Below are 19059 nucleotides of genomic sequence, written 5' to 3'. Positions count from 1 at the left end.
GTGTGTGTGTATATACACTGAACAAAAATATAAACGCAACACTTTTGTTACTGCTCCCATTCCCCATGGGATGGACGTAGAGACCTAAAATTCATTCCAGATACACAATATAACCATCCCTCCCAAACAGTGGTCACAAATCAGTCCAAATGTGTGGTAGTGGGCACATCTGCTATATTGAGATAATCCATCCCACCTCACAGGTGTGCCACATCAGGATGCTGATCTGACATCATGAGTAGTGCACAGGTGTACCTCAGACTGCCCACAACAAAAGGCCACCCTGGAATGTGCAGTTTTTTGCGCTATTGGGGGTCTGGGGACCCAGAACCGGTCAGTATCTGGTGTGACCACCATTTGCCTCATGCAGTGCAACACATCGTCGCATGGAGTCTATCAGATTGTCAATTGTGGCCTGTGGAATGTTGGTCCACTCCACTTCAATGGCTGTGCGAGGTTGTTGGATATTCGTGGGAACTGGTACACGCTGTCGTATACGCCGGTCAAGCACATCCCGAACATGCTCAATGGGTGACATGTCCGGTGAGTATGCTGGCCATGCAAGAACTGGGACATTCTCAGCTGCCATCTGCCCTGAACAATGTGAACCATGATTCATCCGTGAAGCGCACACCTCTCCAACGTGCCAGACGCCATCGAATGTGAGCATTTGCCCACACAAGTCTGTTATGGCGACGAGCTGGAGTCAGGTCAAGACCCCAATGAGGACGACGGGCATGCAGTTGAGCGTCCCTGAGACGGTTTCTGACAGTTTGTGCAGAAATTGTTTGGTTGTGCAAACCAATTGTTCCAGCAGCTGTCTGGGTGGCTGGTCTCAGACGATCTTGGAGGTGAACCTGCTGGATGTGGAGGTCCTGGGCTGGTGTGGTTACACGAGGTCTGCGGTTGTGAGGCCGGTTGGATGTGCTGCCATATTCTCTGAAACGCCTGTGGAGACGGCTTATGGTTGAGAAATGAACATTCAATGCACGGGCGACAGATCTGGTTGACATTCCTGCTGTCAGCATGCCAATTGCACGCTCCCTCATTGCTTGTGGCATCTGTGGCATTTTGCTGTGAGACAAAACTGCACATTCCAGGGTGGCCTTTTGTTGTGGGCAGTCTGAGGTACACCTGTGCACTACTCATGATGTCAGAAGAGCATCCTGATGTGGCACACCTGTGAGGTGGGATGGATTATCTCAATATAGCAGATGTGCCCACTACCACACATTTGGACTGATTTGTGACCACTGTTTGGGAGGGATGGTTATATTGTGTATCTGGAATGAATTTTAGGTCTCTACGTCCATCCCATGGGGAATGGGAGCAAAAACAAAAGTGTTGCGTTTATATTTTTGTTCAGTGTATATATATATATATATATATATATATATATATAAAATATTCTGTAACTCTGTAACTTCTGTCGGTGCTGTGCTTTTTTGGAAATCGAATTTCCCAGAGGAACCCACCCGAGGGATTAATAAAGTTCTATCTAATCTAATCTAATCTAACTCCGTTAAATGTCATAAATTCCGTTTTCATGGATGCCTGGATGTTAAACTCAGTTGTTACACCTGGTAGAGTAGAACGCTGATCATTTTATTAAAGATGAAAGACTTTAGACAGTTTTTCAACTCTCAGTAAAGCCATAGTGATCGTTTAATATATGGACCTGCAGCGGAGTTTAGGCCCAGACACAGCTAGTGACGTCAGACTGAACGACCGGGTTGGTTGGCGAGGGTATTAAACATCTCACTGAGCTTTTTCATCGTCTTGAAACAGAGTGTGATGACACAAGGGCGGATCTGACAAAACAAGACACTGACCACACACAAGGTAGCCACAACCCTGCTTTAGTCTTTATTTTTTAAACTCTAATTGGGATCATCATTTAAACTCATCAAGAAAATGTTTCCTGAGGATCAAACGAGCCAAAACGTCATTTTCCCAAAGACTGGTGTGCAATTAGATGTTTTGCCACCATGGGAATCGTCCCCTGTTGGCCATTCGTAAGAGAGAGTTTCCTAATGGCTTCTCTTTTCAGACGAAATTACATTTTGTTTAAAAATATACAATACATACCCAAAACACACCTCCAGGGTACATTGTACATTGTTTTCATCGAGAAACAGAAAGACGGTAGAATAACAATCAAAAATCACCAAAGCTGAACTGCAGACTTAAGGAACAGCAACCAACATGTTCCAGAGAGGGGTGCGGGCTTCTTTGGGAACATAAAACTTCCCTTATTTTGCTTTATTTACAGCTTTTTCACCAATGAAATAAATCCAGATGTTTCATTTTATAGTTGTGATGTCTTCAGTACTCAAGATGAAACTACTTTTGGCTGCTCTCGTATTTCCCAAGGGTTCAACACAGCAGATGGATCCGCATGTTGATTTGGCACAGATATCACACTGAGCTTGGCACTCGGGGTACACTAACCTGAGGCCCTTAAAGCTTGGTTTGTGCCTCCTCCAGAGCTCAGATCAGGGATACGTTAACAGTAGGGATGGGTACCGGTGTCCGGTGCCATCATGACATAAACGGTAGTAACCAGACCGAAAAGCAGCGCACATTTCGGTGCTTTATTTTTTTCCTGAGCTGTGATACACTTCTAGCCAATCATTTTACGTTTCCGAGGATAGTAGGCGGGGCCAGGTACATACGTTCTTTTATGCAGAGCTACAGATTAAAAATGCCCAAGGCGAAGCGGTCAAAAGTCTGGCTGTACTTCACAGCAAAATATGCAAACTCAGCAGCAACAAGTGCTTTAAGCTGATACTGTGATACTGTCAAAGGAGGTAACACCTCGAATCTGATGAAACACCTGGCGACGCATAGCGTTTTTTTTAAAAGCCCAGAAATGCGCCGTATTTGATGGCAGCAGCAGCCGTTCTTCTCTGCGTGAGTAGCTTAATGTTGTTCGTGTGTAATTTACGTTGAGTAGGCTAACCACGTTATTAAATTAATGCATGTAAGGTGAACTAGCAAACATCATCATAGCTACATGCGGCTGTCTTCTTGTTTGATGGCAGATACTCCCTGCACCCTGGCCAAAAAGGCTAAAATGACCAAAGAAAAAGAGGGAAACAGCTAAACATGAGAGGTTTTTGGACAAAGTTTGTGTTTTTTCTATTGTTTAAGCACTGCTTCCAGCCAAGACTGATACCATATATGCTCTATAGCTGCAGAAAAGGCTAACATTGTTATCTTTTTACAAAAAACCAGCTGAACATGAGAGGTTTTTGGACCAATTTTGTGTTCTCCATTCTTTAAGCACCGGTTTGAGCACCGTTTGAGCACCGGCACCGTTTCAAAAGTACCGATTTGGCACCGGTATCAGATAAAACCTAATCGATACCCATCCCTAGTTAACAGCCGCACCACAGAAGACAGTGAAAACAATGACAAAACATTGAACGAGAGGGTTTATCTTTAATCTGACAAGTAATGTATGTATAGGTAATGTTCTACCTATACAAAGCCCCAAGTATTTAGACTGTTATCAAAACCAAGAATGTAATTATAATGAGTACAAAAACATAGATTACATATAGACTGGAGCAAACATTTTCTATACTGGGCTGGTGTCTGTATTCTGTACATAAATCGGAGTTTAATCACGGGAGTTGTCTGTTTTTTCTCAGAAATCTCTTTGATGCCTCACTTATCAAATTCCCTGAAAACCAACCACACAAAATATGCAAACATTATCTTTACTCTAGGTCTGTTATGGTGTTATCAGGCATTATGGGTATTTCCTGAAAATTAGGGGCTCGCCGTACGTGAAAATGATTCCAGTGTATATACAAAGCCTCATTATGCACTCAGGATAACCTCCATCACCTTCAGTGACCATGATGGCAGGAGAGACACATCGAGATGCTGACGTAGAGCTGCAGAAAGCAAAAGATATCGCAATGAACACACATAATGGCAAAAAATCGATCTGCCGCATTCTTCTCGAAAACAGAAACGGAAGTTGTTTATGGTTTGTCCAACAATTCTCTTGCAGCAATCTCCACCGGCAGCGTGATGAAAACATCCTGTTCGAATCAAGCGGCTGACAACATTGTCTGGTCTTTATTAACAGTCTGAGGATCGCCTGTGTAGTCAGACCAACGCGCGCCTCCTCATCTAATATTCGGCCAGAGGTTGTATGACATTCCTCGGGGCATGTGCCTGACATTTGGAAGTAGACTCTTATAGATAGAGTAATAATGTCACAGGGGCTGTGGGTGTATTTTTGTCTGGAAAACACAGTGAATGAAGAAGACAGGCAGGCATTGTCTGATGTGGAGAATGATTTAATTTGCAGAGACAGACGGCGGAGAGACGGGAAGAATGTTTAACTTTTTTCCAACTGCAAATGATTGTCTGTACATTAACCGAGGAATCGCCCGAGGAACGTGCAGACAAGTCGTAGAGGCTGTAAAGTAAAACCTGCGCAATTAACTTTGTGGTTGTTCTGACATTAAACTTAAGTTTGTTTTTTCAACAGCTAATCTTGTGTCTGCTTTGTGCTAAAGCACGCGGCTCACTGAACTAGACTGAACAAGCAGAATCCAAATGTCCACCTAGCTTTCTTCTTTGTCAGCTGATCTTGTTTTTGAGTGTGTGTCACTCAGTCGTTTTCATCCGTGCATTGACCTGAACACGTATTCAATAAGGGCTGCAGGGAGGCTGTTGTGAAAAGGCAGGGTTGACAGTGGACGGGTTGCCAGTCCATCACGGTGCTAATTCCTCAGTCCCACACACCTAGAAACCAGTTGGAACTGGCAACCACAGGTCATTAGAGAAAGGTGTGTTTTTCAACCATTTGGGTTGCACCAGAAACTTCCTGGTAGACTGCCATGGTTGGGCCTCGTAAGACTTGTTTGGAAACACTCGCCACCTTCTTGCTGAGCAGTAGTAAATCTTAAAAAAGTGCGACACAAACTGGAAACAGAGAAGTTTCCCCTTCAAAGTAAAAGATTTTCCTGTGTTAGCAGAAAAGGTTGGCTGTTGTTGTGATCTCGACACTCAGCTGGTTATTCAGGAAGCAGGAAGGAAAAAAACACAACAGTAAATATGCACATGAGTTAAAATGTGATTCAACCACATGTGGCATAAAATAAAAAGCCTGGCAGCCCTGAGAGTCATTTTCACAACAAAATATTCAGGGCAGTCAAAAACCCACAGACTAGCAGTAAGTTGATTTTCACATGAGATTTGCTGTTGTAAAAACGAACTAGTCGCTCACTGCTGAACCCACACAGGCAACACGTGGAAAACTCAATACCTTCATGCACCGTTGGACAAGATTTATTTCTCACTTTTGTGTTTTCCCACAGATGTAAGTGCGCCGAAGCAGCCAGACTGGTGCAGAGCAGTGCAGCGTGACCGTGCAGGGCCGGTGAAGCTGCGTGCGTTGCATCTGGCTATGCATGTTCTTGTAGTTTTTGGTGGGTGTTCCTGTGTTTATCCCGTACAGGTACGTTTGTTTGTGTTTGTGTGTGCATGTAGGGCTGTTTGTCTTTGTGTATCTGTGTATTGTACACAGAAAGTGTAACGGGTAGAAATGTGCACACGTTGCTGTCGGTGGCATTTGATGGATGGGGTGGAACACCGTTTATTGACACAACACCTTCATGTTTCACAAAACCATCAGTCATACAGAGTGCCCATCTGCTACTCTAGGCCAGCAAGACCACCGATTCGCGCACACAAGCACACACACAGCTGCTGAATGTTTTTATACATTTTCTCCCAGTAGTCATGACCTTCACCAATTTCCCAAATCTACTAGCAGAAGATGCAGCAGAGAGATTTTCACAATAGAGGCCATTCAGAGTAAAGAATACATGTCAGTAATTCAAAAGGACACTTCCTGTTATTATCAGCGTATCAGTCTTTCAAGACCTTAAAATGTCAGGAGGATATCTCGATAAAAACAGTCATTTCTGGAATATTGAGTAAAGTCATTCTTCCTCCCTTGACTTCACCGTACAGATGCCAGCAGGTCAGCCGCCATACTCTTTTCTCCCTGCGGTGCCTTTTTGTTCACTTGCTGCACTTAATAATGTTTACATGTGATCAATACCTCAGACATCTGAATGTAATGTGGAAAGGGTGGATCGCGCTGTCAAGCCCACTTATTTCCATTTATCGCCAGATCCTGTTAGTGAAGCAGCATTCTGTCATTTCACTGTTGGTTCTTTGGCCTCCACTTTCACTCTGAATATACCGTGATGCACCCGCCGCTCACTGGCTTTGGACTCCTCATTTTGAGTTCATAAGATTTTGAAATCATATTTAGAAAACAGGACTAAGTGTTAAGTGATTGGCCAATGCTCACCTCATGACCTGTATCCATAAACTGTACAGATGCCCAGCGCTTACGCACTGTTTTGACTTTATTCTGTATTTTTTGAGTTTCTTATGTTCGGTTTGTCATTATAAGCTCTTGTGTCATTCTTATGATTATTACGTCTCCTTGGTTTTGTATTCTGTTTCTTGTCTGTCATGTGTTGTCATCTCCACGTCTCCATGTTTCCTGTTTTATTTTGAAAGAGTCTGGTGTGTTCCTGCTCATTGTGACGATCCCCGTAGCGTCATCAGGTTCATGTGTATCAGCTGTTTCCTCGTGTGTTCTCACTTCCCCTGATTACCTTTGTGTGTATTTAGTGTTTCTGTTCACTCCTTATCAGGTCGTCAGTTATAATCTTCACAGTCATCGTCGTCTCTCATAGTCTTTTCATAGTTTCATGTTTGCTGCTGCCCTCGGCCACAATAAAGTCTCTGGGTTTTTTGGTTCTACCTGCAGTTCCTCTCTCACGTCTGCTACTGGGTCCTTTTCACAACATGTGACATGTGCTGTAGCACACAGCAAGTCGCATTATTTAACACAATTCTGTTATTAATGACCAGAAAAAGAAACACAATCAGTCCAGCGCCTCTAGTCAGTGAAGATGAGGCCGAAAAGGTACCGACCTCTCAATGATCAGTCTACATGGTATATTTTTTACAAAGGGAGAAAACATCCATCAAAACCATCTTTTAATTCATGAAACATGTTTTAATGCAGCACAGTTGGGATCTTTTCCATGTGAGATGGATGACCCCTGTCGGGGGTGAACTCGGTGGACAGTAGAGGACGTGCAGTTTTTGGGGTTAGCTTTACTTTCCAGTCTTCTTGGTTTTACCTTGTTCCTCACAAGCTGCCAATTTTTAAGAGTTATTTTCTGCAACTAATCAAGTAATAAACAAACTGTTTCAGTGTGATTTGAATAAGATGAGGAGAGATTCAAGCCATGCGACAAACTGGGGGGTGAACTCTGCCTCTTGGGCTACGGCAGCTGGGATGGGCTCCAGTCCACCCGCAGCCCTGAGCAGCCAAAAAATGTGTCTAATTGCAGCCGGACCCTTTGGGAAAAGTTTTCCAAGCACTATTTTTTGTAATAATATATTATATACATTGCATCAATACATTATAATTATAACCCACATAAACCGAGCAAGTGTGTTTTGCACTCTGCCTCTGTGTCAGGTGGTGAGAGCTTTCACCAAAACTCATTCAAACCTATCTGAGTGGCACTAGCTCACACATATTTTAGTTTGCTAGATGTAGTTTTCAAATTGATATCCAAAAGATAATTTAGTTATATTTGCCTGAATATTATAGATACAAATATTTAAGCTGTAAAAATGCTTTTACACCATTTATAGATGAGAATTTGAATTTACTTCCACCCAAAAAGTTATTTGGCATCATCAAATCGCTTTGAGCAAAATACAAAAAACAAAGTAGCGAATACGTGTTTTGTTTATTTCTTCTACACGAAGCTCAGAACGAATGGATTCAGGTTTCATCCAAGCACATCAACAGAGAACCATAAGATAAGAGAGTGCAGTCCACCTTAGATTAGTCATAACCTATTTTATCTACAGCTCTGCGCTTATTATTTTCATGGCTCTCTACAACCTCTCCAATCTCCCCTTCCTGAGAATCAAATATACACTCCAAGCAAACAGGGAAGGATCCTCTCAGTCTCAAACATACAAATCTATTATGAAAAATGTTTTTTCTTTCTTTTTTTGAAGGATAAAAAGAATGAAGCCTTTGATCCAGACGTGTGTGAGTCTGTGTCCTTGTACTTGGGGACCAGTTTATACTGGTGAAATCACTTCACGTATAAATCACAACAGCTATAAACAATCACAAATACAAGAGTCTCACGGTACGAACACGTGAGTGCAGTAAGATTTCACCCTAATCTTTAATTGCATATGAAAAATGTGAGCTTTCAAATGAAATTCTTACAATTTAAACAGCAATCACATCAGAGTTAGCACAGCTCTCATTATTCTTTTCTACACAGCATGACTAACCAGTTCCTTTATTTTGACTCTAATTGTATCGTACAGACTGATTGGCTATTCTACAGACTCACCCACGTAATAAAAACCAAACCAGCCTCGTGTGCAGTGAAATCATCAACTGGCAACCACAACCCAGTGTTTTCCACAACAACAAATGGCACTCAGACAGCAGTGAGACAGACACATGCACATACAGACAGGTAAAGGCAGATACAGATGTGCAGCTGTCGTCTGGTGAACTAATTACACACTCTGTCAACCCCCCCAAAAAACTGCCAGAAATTTAAAAAGAAAAAGCAAAATGCTAATAATTGTCTTATTTTTTTTAAGTTGGTGAAACCCAAAGTCAAGTGGGCGATCGTGGCTCAAGAGTTGGCAGTTCGCCTTGTAATCAGAAGGTCGCCAGTTCCCGGTCGTTGTGTCCTTGGGCAAGACACTTCACCCATTGCCTACTGGTGTTGGCCAGAGGGGCCGATGGCGCGATATGGCGGCCTCGCTTCTGTCAGTCTGCCCCTGGGCAGCTGTGGCTACAGCTGTAGCTGCCTCCACCAGTGAGTGAATGTGAGAGTGAATGAATAGTGGTATTGTAAAGCGCTTTGAGGGTCTTGAAAAGCGCTATATAAATCCAATCCATTATTATTATTATTATTATCTAATCAGGGTTGCAGGAGCCTATCCCATAGAGGTTGGGTACACCCTCGACAGGCTGCCAGTCTGTCACAGGACTAACTCAGAGAGACACACAACCATTTACACCTGTTAGAATCACCGGTTATCTTAACCTCGCTAACTGCATGTCTTTGGACCGTGGGAGGAAGCTGGAGCACCCACAAACAAACAAACCTTGGTGGATTCAAACCTTGTTTCTTTGAGACAATAGTGTTAACCACTAAAAAACGAATGTTTTCACAAATTAATTTTGCTGACTAGCTACAGTATGAATGGTTAAAGTTTTCAGTGGGTATGTTTTACAGTCTTGCTTAATCTCTTCAATTACACAAAAGCAGAGTCCAACATTTCAGCCATGAGTCATATACAGTATACGTTTTCTAAATGAATGAAAGTTACTGATTGTTAGTCATCAGCTATCATCTGATTACTGCTCTGCATGACACTTACACTGAGTAATCAATAAGCATCCACAACACAGATTTGCTTTTCTATTTTTAATAAATAGCAGATCATTACCCTGCATTACTCAGAGCCCAGCTACCCACTGGGTTGGCACACACGGCGTCACTCAGAGGTTTTCCACTACACCAGTGTGTACTTATTTCCAACCCTTTCCCCGGGTGACTGTCGGGGAACACACATTTTGTTCCTAACAGCCTGTGGTTGCCATGGTGTCGTCTAATAACGTCTAGACGTATGGGGGTGTCCAAATTCAGGGACTGCATCCTCCTGAGGCCGCATCTGTAGGCAGATTACGTCACAGCGACGCGACAAAGGTTGTCCAAATGCGTCCTCCTTTTCCCCAGATTTGAAGGATGGGTCGGGTGTTTCCTTCGTGGCCCAACCGGTCCCAGAATTCATAGCGCGGCCCAGCTCAGTTTACAACAATGGCAGCAGCTACTTAGTTTTAATATTACTCTTATTACTCTTTCTGGATCACAAAATACACTTTTAAGATATTTTCAGGTGAGAATGTAGCTGTGTGAACTTCAAATATCTGCTCAGTTTATCACAACGTCACAGCTGAGTTTATCAAACTCCACCGAGACGGCGGAAATCTGAAGGCTAGACCAGGGGTGGGCAATTCCAGGCCCCGAGGGCCGGTGTCCTGCAGGTTTTAGAGCTCACCTTGGGTCACCACACCTGAATCACATGATCAGTTCGTTACCAGCGGAAATCTGAAGGCTAGACCGTCCAATTTCTCCACCGCTCACTTCCAGCCTTTCGGAGGACCCGGCCCACATAGACCGCGAAGGCCGGGTCTTCAGGAGGATGCAGCCTATGAATTTGCACCCCCTATGTGTCTGAGGTCGATTGTTATAATTTGCTACCGTGAGTCCAGAAGTTGCCCGTTGCAGATTAAACTTTTAGTTGTACTTCAAAAATCATCAGCTGTATCGACTGAAAAGGTGAAAAAGTCACAGAAATGAGAAAAATACCAAATAATAGTAGAATAAAGAGACGCACTCGATCTATTTTGACGATTTGATTAAAGAAAGAAAATGTCCATGTTGGATCGTACAGTAAACAGGTTGTCCTGTACCATCCAGTCTTCCTCTCAGCAGCTTGTCACAATGATCTGAAAATCATGTGCTTAGCACAGAAACTACCTCGACATGACGGACTGCACTTTGCTGCCCGGGCTGCCTCGTGCCGCTGTTGGAGAAAAATGGAGTCATCGGGCAGAGAAATGAAGGAAATATAGGATGTGGGAGAGGAGAGAGAGGGAGACGGGTGAAGGCTGCTGTATTTCTCTTAAAGCCAGTGAGTGTGGCGTTCTTCAGCAGTGACACATGCTGCGACTCTTCCTTTCCTCCCCGCTGCGGTGTCCTCATTACGGTTAATACAAGGATGGTGGCAGGGGGCTGGGCCTGGGGATCTCAAGGGAGTAATGAAGGGGGCCAGTGGCCAAGAGCCCCAGGAGGGTGGCTTGTTGGTGGTGCTTCCCTGCTACTTATGTAGAGGTCACGGAGGTCATCTTCACCAGCTCATGCTTGCGAGCTCACACACTTAGACAGCTGCAGCTCGCTCAATTCTCTGTTTGCCCTTGGGAGAAAAATGGGAAGAGAGAAGCAAACAGCGGGGAGTGTTTGCCCAGGCGCACACCACACCCCATCCATCTCTGAGCTGCCTCTCTCTCCATTCGCCGGGAAGACACAATCATTTCCCCCTCTCCTCTCTCTCCTTCGCTCTGTCCTTCTCTCCATCCCCTCGGGTGTATTGGTCCAGTCTCGGTCCAGCGCAGATATAATCCTTTAACGCCTCTAAATGATCCAGAGGTTGAGTGCTCCTCCTGGATGCCAATGGGGCCTGCTGGGCTCACACCTGCTGGAGCAGGTTAAGATAAATGCCAGCGGCCAGCGGGCATCTGGCCCCACATTAATATTTAACAGGCTAACTCTCATCTCCACGATGCTCAAGGTGCCAAACCCCAAAGACATATCGCAGCTTAATATGGATTTGTGCAAACCGCAGAAATGGAAGAGCGCTGATAGCGCGGCGAGATTCGGGCTGCATGTTAAGTTTGTGGCTGCCCACACGTACCGGCGAGAACTTTGTTCTTGTGTGGATGGCGAGAGCAAACCTGCACATGTGGCTCTCGGGGCAATTATTCAAGCATCATGTGGCTTTTAAGCTCCTCTGAATTCCCGATCGATTCTTCTTATCGTCTGTGTCGGGCTTTTTGAAATGATCCCCAGATTTCCTTCAATTAGCTTGTCAACAGTAAAAGCAGGGGCGCTTTTTTAAACAATGCCCAACTCTCTCTGTGCCGCCATGACTGTTTCCTGTGCGCCGAGGTTAAGTGTACGACAGACGTTCTTTTGTGATGAAGTTCAGAAACGTTACTGAGAGAGTATCAGCGGGGTCTTGCTAAGAATCCATCCTGACAGCTTCGACTGAACTCGGGTCAGCTCGTCTTTCTCAATCACCTCTTAGCTGGATGTACCTAATTGCCACTCAACCCAGAAAGACTTTGACCTTCCTAACAGGGTTAAATAGTTCACATGTTTGCTTTAGAGGCTTCCTTCGAAACAGCTGTTTCGGGGATCAGGTGCTGTTGACCTGCAAATCTAACCCCGATTAAGATTTGAAAGCAGCTCAGCCACTGGATTTGGTTTACATGTGCACATTTGAAATTTGATGAAGGTAGCACATGTTACCTCACTGAATCAGCTCGAATCCTTTTTGAACACTTCTGTCCATTATGATGCCACCACTTTACAATCACTTCTCTCCAACAGACTTAATTCAATTATTTTTTCTCAAGAATAATAATAATAACCTTCTGTAGAAAAAAGACAAGATCCAATCAGAAGTAATTAAGTTGAGTAGAAAGGTTTGGAAGTTTATCCATCAGAGGTAATTTTCCTTAAACATGCACATTTGACCTCCCCCTGACAAAAAGGGGTTCAGCTAGCACCCACGCTACCAGTTTCTCATGCAAACATAGAAAAAATGTCAACACTTGGGAGGAAGAGAAGAGTAGACATATGGACACATTTGATGAAAGTGGATGTAGCAGAACATCCACAACCCAAAAGCCTCCTAGATCTCCTAGAAGCAAGTCTTCCTGCTCTGCTGCATTCTTGGCAATGACAAGCTGTTATTCTGCAGTTTTTTTAAAGCTCCCATCTTAAAGAATGAGAAGAGATTTATACATTTGACTGGTTGAATTTCAGTGGTTACTGAGACATAAAAACTGCAAGTATAGACTCAGGAGTCGAAGATGAGTCTTGCATCAAAAGCTTGAGACTCGCTCCAGAGTGCTGACAGGACGAGATCAGCCGATCCCAGCACGGGATTGTGCAAACGCTATGCCAGTAACATTATGGATACAGCTAGCCAAGAAAAATGATCAGCAGCCTGCTTCTTGTGAATCTCAGACATGAATGTGCATACATTCAATAACATGACATTTCCAGGGTTAATTGGCTTCTTTCAGGGCAAGGCTAGGACCCGCCAACTTTAGCTTTTCAGACTCCTCCCAGAGATTTCTACACAAAAGTTGTTCAGTGGCCCAGTTTCTCATCACGTCTGCCTCCATCTGTTCCGGTTGTAGTCTCCGTTCCTCCATGACTGTCCGGACTCTTAATGTATGTAGTTACTCTCTGTGACGCTGTACTGGACGACCGGCTGCTAAAGCCACACAGACACCAAAGTTTCATGTCGTTAATTCAGTGAAAGTGAAATTAAGACACAACCTCACTTTCCTGAGTGAATACATGTAAAAATGCAAAACAAAAAAAGATTTTTCAGGACAATAAAATGTCTCAGTCAAGCTGATCTCGTAGCTTTTACATGTAAAACATTATTTTATTATCATTTGAATTGTGTAGTAATTCCGACACATTTTAATAAGTTCATTCTTGAGTTCAGGTGAACTTTTATTCAGATTTAATAAACTTTTCCTGCAGTTGAGATATTAGTGTTGATAAGAGTGGGACCAGCTGACAGGCTAAAACGATAAACGCTCCCTGGAGGTGGTAAAAGTGTCTTCCTGAAGAGTTTGCACAGTCCCAGGGAAGAGTCGGGGCTTTTTCAGGTCAGATCTTACTCACTGCTGGTGTTTCCTCCTTTTAATGTTGCACTACAGACAGAAACCTGTTTCATGTGGTTGTCACTACTTCGGTTTCCATGTTCACAAGTTAAGTAGAACACAATCATTCTCATACTAACCTCAACAAAATGTGTTGTATTTGCTGCGTACAAGGCATGTAGTGATTGGGGTCATCTTGTGGTTGGCTGACGTGGAGGAAAATTTCTGGTTTCATTACATCACTGAGTTTTTGGCAGCTGTGGTAATGTGAGGGGAGTGAGTCAGTCACTTTATACTAAATACCAACGTTATGATCAGCTGTAGCCTCTAAAACTCCAATCATGTAATGACTTTAAAATGAGTTGCTTTGTATTCATACCTTGTGAATTTTACCTGCTAAACAGCAGCATAGTATCACACAGGCATCATTTTACCGATGCCTCACTCATAGACTTTAAGGGCTGATCCAACACACGAACGGCCTGAGGATAAAAACTCCTCTTGAGCCTCTCTGTTCTTGTTCGGATGGTGCAGAACCTTCTGCCTGCTTTCAGAAGCTGGAACAGTTCGTTGCTGGGATGGGACGGGTCCTTCAAAATCTGAGTCCAGCATCTCTTGACGTAAATGTCCTGCAGGGACGGGAGAGCAGTCCTGCAGCAGCGTTCTGCCATACGGATCACTCTCAAGAAGAAGTCAAGAAGTCCATGGGAAAACAATCATTTCACTCTAGAGCCAGTAAACATGTTCCTGATGAGTTTATAGTCCCACTAGGTTCAAGTCTCCCTGAGGGAAGCATTTTATTGATTTATTGAGATTAGACCTCCAAGACTAAAACCACTGTAGACCAAAAAGAACACAAAGGCTTATCTCACATTTGCCAAAACACTTCCTGACGAGGTTTTTCTCATCATATCTGTCATGAAGCTAACACAGCACGTAATAAAAAGCAGTGAAACACGGCGGTGGCATCGTCACGGTCTCGGTCGGCTCTGCTGCTTTAGGATCTGGACGTCTTGCTGTATTTGATGGAATCACGAATTCTGCTCTCTGTCAATCCTGATGGAAATGTCTGGCCATGAGTTTGTGCTATAAAGCTCAAACACACTTGGGTTATGGAGCGGGACAATGATCCAAGATACACCAGCAAGGCCACCTCTGATTGGCTCAAAAAAAAAAACCCTTGTGTGGTCTTAAATCTGAGCGTAAGCAGGTCGTTTGTGCTCAAAAAAACCTCCCGCGTGTAAAGAAGAGTCGCCCAAAATCCAAATCTTTCTTCGTCTACCTCATACAGTCAGTGAACTATTCCACAGTGTACCTTGTTTAGTTCGCACTGGTGTATTTCCCTTCCCAGGATGGTACTGTGTTTAAATTTCTGTGACAGGCTTTATTCTTGTCTTTGAGCATCTCGGGATGTTGTTGCTGCTGCATTCAAATGACATTATAACTCAGCTTTTCCCTTTAATCTGTTTGTGTGAGACGATCCTCACCTGCCAAAGACAACAAGATGTCAGTTTGATAAAAGCTAATCTTGCTATGCGGGGATAGGGGTAGGGTAGGGCGGGAGGCCGAATGCTGTTGTTTATGTCTTTGCCTCGGTGGTTTCTGAGCACGATGTCACATGATAGCTGCTATCGTGTGACATCACTCGGATAGATTACGGTAGTTCATGTGCCAGCAGGGTAAAAGCAGATGCATCAGGCTAGCAGTGTGAGTTAGATTAGGCATCACCCCATCTCGCTACGGGGATCAGAGCATGAAAACCCAGCGACACAACATCGGGCCGGCCCAGCCTCTTTTTACCATCCATTTCTCTCTGTGGGTGGGAAGCCACTTTGACACAGAGATTTTGTTTGGCACTAACCTAAAGCTGCAGCTCGAAAACCGAGAATTTTGAAAAGAATGGACAGAGCAGGTGGACAGTAGAACGTCTGTATCATTTTCAGGGTTACCGATAGGTTGACAGACTCAAAATAAGAAATCAGTCGTGTGTGTACACACTGAGCGTTCTAATAGACGTGGCTTTCTATATGCACACAAAGAGGGCTTTTGCTTTCTCGAAGCAATATAATTCTATCACCACAGCTGAGCTGATAGCAGGAACCTCGGGGGTGCCTTTTAGCCGCGCATCACAGTTTTTCCTCCTCTGCCTTTTGCCTGTTGGTGGCCTTTCATGCAGCAGCAATATCAGCTCATCCCAGGGCAACGGGTAACAGCCTCAGAAGCAGTCGAGATCACTTTGAATTATTAATATTCGCTCTCCGCAAAGGGGCAAGCGGGGTGTGACTCCCAGTCATTGACACAGCCGAGCATTTGCACTGTCACCGCGCCAGTGTCAACACTAGGAGTCAAGCTGTGGCCTCCCACGCAGACGCACAAGCGCACATTAGGCTCATGCACGGGTGACCTTCCATACCTCAATACAGGCTGTGACAAATGCAAAGAGAGGCGCACATACAGACACATACAGTTGTACTGGGTTTTAGTCAGAGGTGGTGCTGTGTGGGCTCCCACCTGTGCAAACGGCTCCATTTCCTCTGACACGACTGAGGACGATTCAAACTGCGCGAGTACGAAACAACCTCTGCAGCGTTTTTATGCGCTTGCATGTAAAGACTTCCTGTCAAATGAATCAGAAAGCGTCGGCATGATCATCAGCAAACAATTGTATTCATCTGGTATTGTTTTTGTCGTACTCTGAGAACACAGCTGACGTGTTTTCTTCTCCCCCAGCACGTCTGCTTATTTCTAACCTCTTCATCTTTAAGTGCTTCTCAAGCTGAATACACATCTTTTTTCCTGGATGTAACAAATAGTAACTGCTGCGGCTCCAAATCCCAAAGCTTGAATATACTGTTCTGAAATGCAAATGTAAAGCACTTAACTCATACTGGGGATTTTCCCTCATACTGGAACTTGGACACCACATTTCTGCACATTGCTGATTTGCAGCTACTCTGTGCTTCCAGAGGACCGTTACTCACCACACTGGGAGCTGTGGAAAGGTGATATCTGCAGCGGTGGACAGCCAGCTGACATAATGGCTATGTTGTGGATGACTTCGACGGGAGGACAAAGGTGCGGTCAGTGAGAGTTTTTGTCTGTGCGTGTGTGATTGCACGAACAGATGGGAGCTGACGCGCTCCCATCAACAGGAAACACACTCGGTTTGTTTTCTGCAGGGATGTGACATCAGCAGGCAACAGGAAAAACACAGCTTCATCCCTGCAGGGACGCTCGCAGTCAAAAGCCACAGGAATGTAAACGACGCCTGTCGCTTACCTGCACAGATCTGGAAACACAATAGACTTAATCCATGAATTATTCCTGCGCACAAACTGGACCTTTCAGTTCTGCATGCAAATGTGCTGTTCAGGTTCTGTTCTGCGCTCTGTGTTCTCTGTTACGATTACAGCACGTTCTCAAGCAAACATTCAAGCATGACTGGCTGCACGGATTTATCATGCATGTACACATTCATCTTTTTTTTCTGTCTTTGTTTATTAGAAGTGTGCTGCAAAATATCCAAAGGCAGAAATCTGACAATATGTTTTTAACTATTATTCATCTTTATGTACCACAGCTGGTAACAGCAGCTCTGCTTTGTTTAGCCTGCTGGTTTGTTTTTAAAAAGAAAGCTGTTGTAATGTATGTTGATGCTGAACATCTCAAAGCAAGCAAAGGGTGAAATGTAAAGTGAAGATGAATATCTGTTGAAAATGAAGCAATTTATATTTTATTTCAAAATACTCAAAATACAGTCAAAGATATCACCAAATAAATGCACTCGATTCTTGGTAGCAATGTATTGTTTTTAGATTTTCATGCTTTAAGTATTTGGTTTGCATTTGCAGTGGAAAGCAGCGAGTTTGCAGCTTACAGCTCCAGACAGGCGCGGTGAGGAAGTCATGCTAACTCCTTTCATGAGACCAAACAATGCTTCCCTATTTCAAAGGCCTACATAGTGTAATCTACTAAGGTATAGTGTGACACTACATTTTTCTAAGTAATGTATTTATGTACAATTTGAGGTGAAATGAATCAATTAAATGAATTTACAATTCTCCTCTGATCCCTGTATGAGAACAGAATTGAATGATTTCATTAAGAAAACATGAACATTATTTACTGCTTCTACTACTGATAATAATACCGTATTTTCACGACCATAAGACGCACTGTACTAAAAGGCGCAGTCTCAGTTATGTGTGCCCTTACTGTATTTAACACACACATAAGGCGCACTGGATCATAGGGCGCATACAAGTACCGTATGCGTATTTAAAAATAAAGCGGGAGCAAACCTGAGTTCGGTACCTTACTCACATTTTTATTACCAGTAATCGTCATCATCAACAACACACAAGCACACAAGTGTGCGTATTTAAAAATAAAGCAGGAGCAAAACAAAGTTTGGTACTCACATTTTTATCATCAATCAAACCCATCGAAGTCCTCATCCTCTGTGTCTGAATTGAACAGCTGCGCTAAATCTCCATCAAACATGCCAGGTTCACTTTCTTCACTGTCAGAGTCACTTTCCGTGCCGTGCGGCTCCTCGGAAACGATGCCGGCTTTTGCGAAAGCTCGAACAACAGTGCCAGCAGACATGTTAGCCCAAGCATCTACAATCCATTGGCAAATTGTGGCGTAACTCGCCCGGCGCTGCCTTCCACTCTTGGTGAAACTGTGGTCTCCATCGGTCATCCATCGCTCCCAGGCCGCCCGCAGCCTTACTTTGAACGGGCGGTTCACACCGATGTCCAGCGGTTGGAGTTCCTTTGTCAGGCCTCCCGGAATGACAGCAAGCTCACAGTTCATTTGTTTCACTAGTTTTTTCACATCGGCTGTGAGATGGGCACGTATAGAGTCACAGATTAAGAGCGATGGTGATGCGTGGAAAAAACCACCTGGTCTCCTTACATACACCTCCCTCAGCCACTCTTTCATCATTTCCTCATCCATCCAGCCCTTTTCATTTGCCTTAATGATGATTCCTGCTGGAAACTTCTCTTTAGGCAAAGTCTTTCGCTTAAAAATCACCATAGGCGGCAGTTTCTGTCCATTAGCATGGCAGCCAAGCACAACAGTGAAAGAAGACTTTTCATACCCCGTTGTGCGTATCGCTACCGTGCTGGTCCCCTTCTTCTCCACAGTGTGACTCACCGGGATGTCAAAAGTGAGCGGGACCTCGTCCATGTTTGTGATGTGGCTGGGCTGGATGGTTTTGTCGCCGATGTGTTTTCTGCAGTAGGAGTGGAGGATGGCCAGCTTTTCCTTATAATCCGCTGGAAGTTGCTGCGCTACCGTAGTCCTGGTCCGGATGGAAAAATGGCACCGTTTCATAAAACGAAAGCACCAAGACGGACCTCCTTGGAAATGTTCAATGTTCATCTCTTCAGCTAGTGAAACTGCTTTTAGCCGAATGGTGACCGTCGAAACGCTTCTCCCGCTCGCGCTTTGCTCGATGATCCACCGCTCGA

This window comes from Rhamphochromis sp. 'chilingali' (genome assembly GCF_963969265.1).
Source record: "Rhamphochromis sp. 'chilingali' genome assembly, chromosome: 5".
NCBI lineage: Eukaryota > Metazoa > Chordata > Actinopteri > Cichliformes > Cichlidae > Rhamphochromis > Rhamphochromis sp. 'chilingali'.
This window is presented reverse-complemented; position numbering follows the sequence as displayed.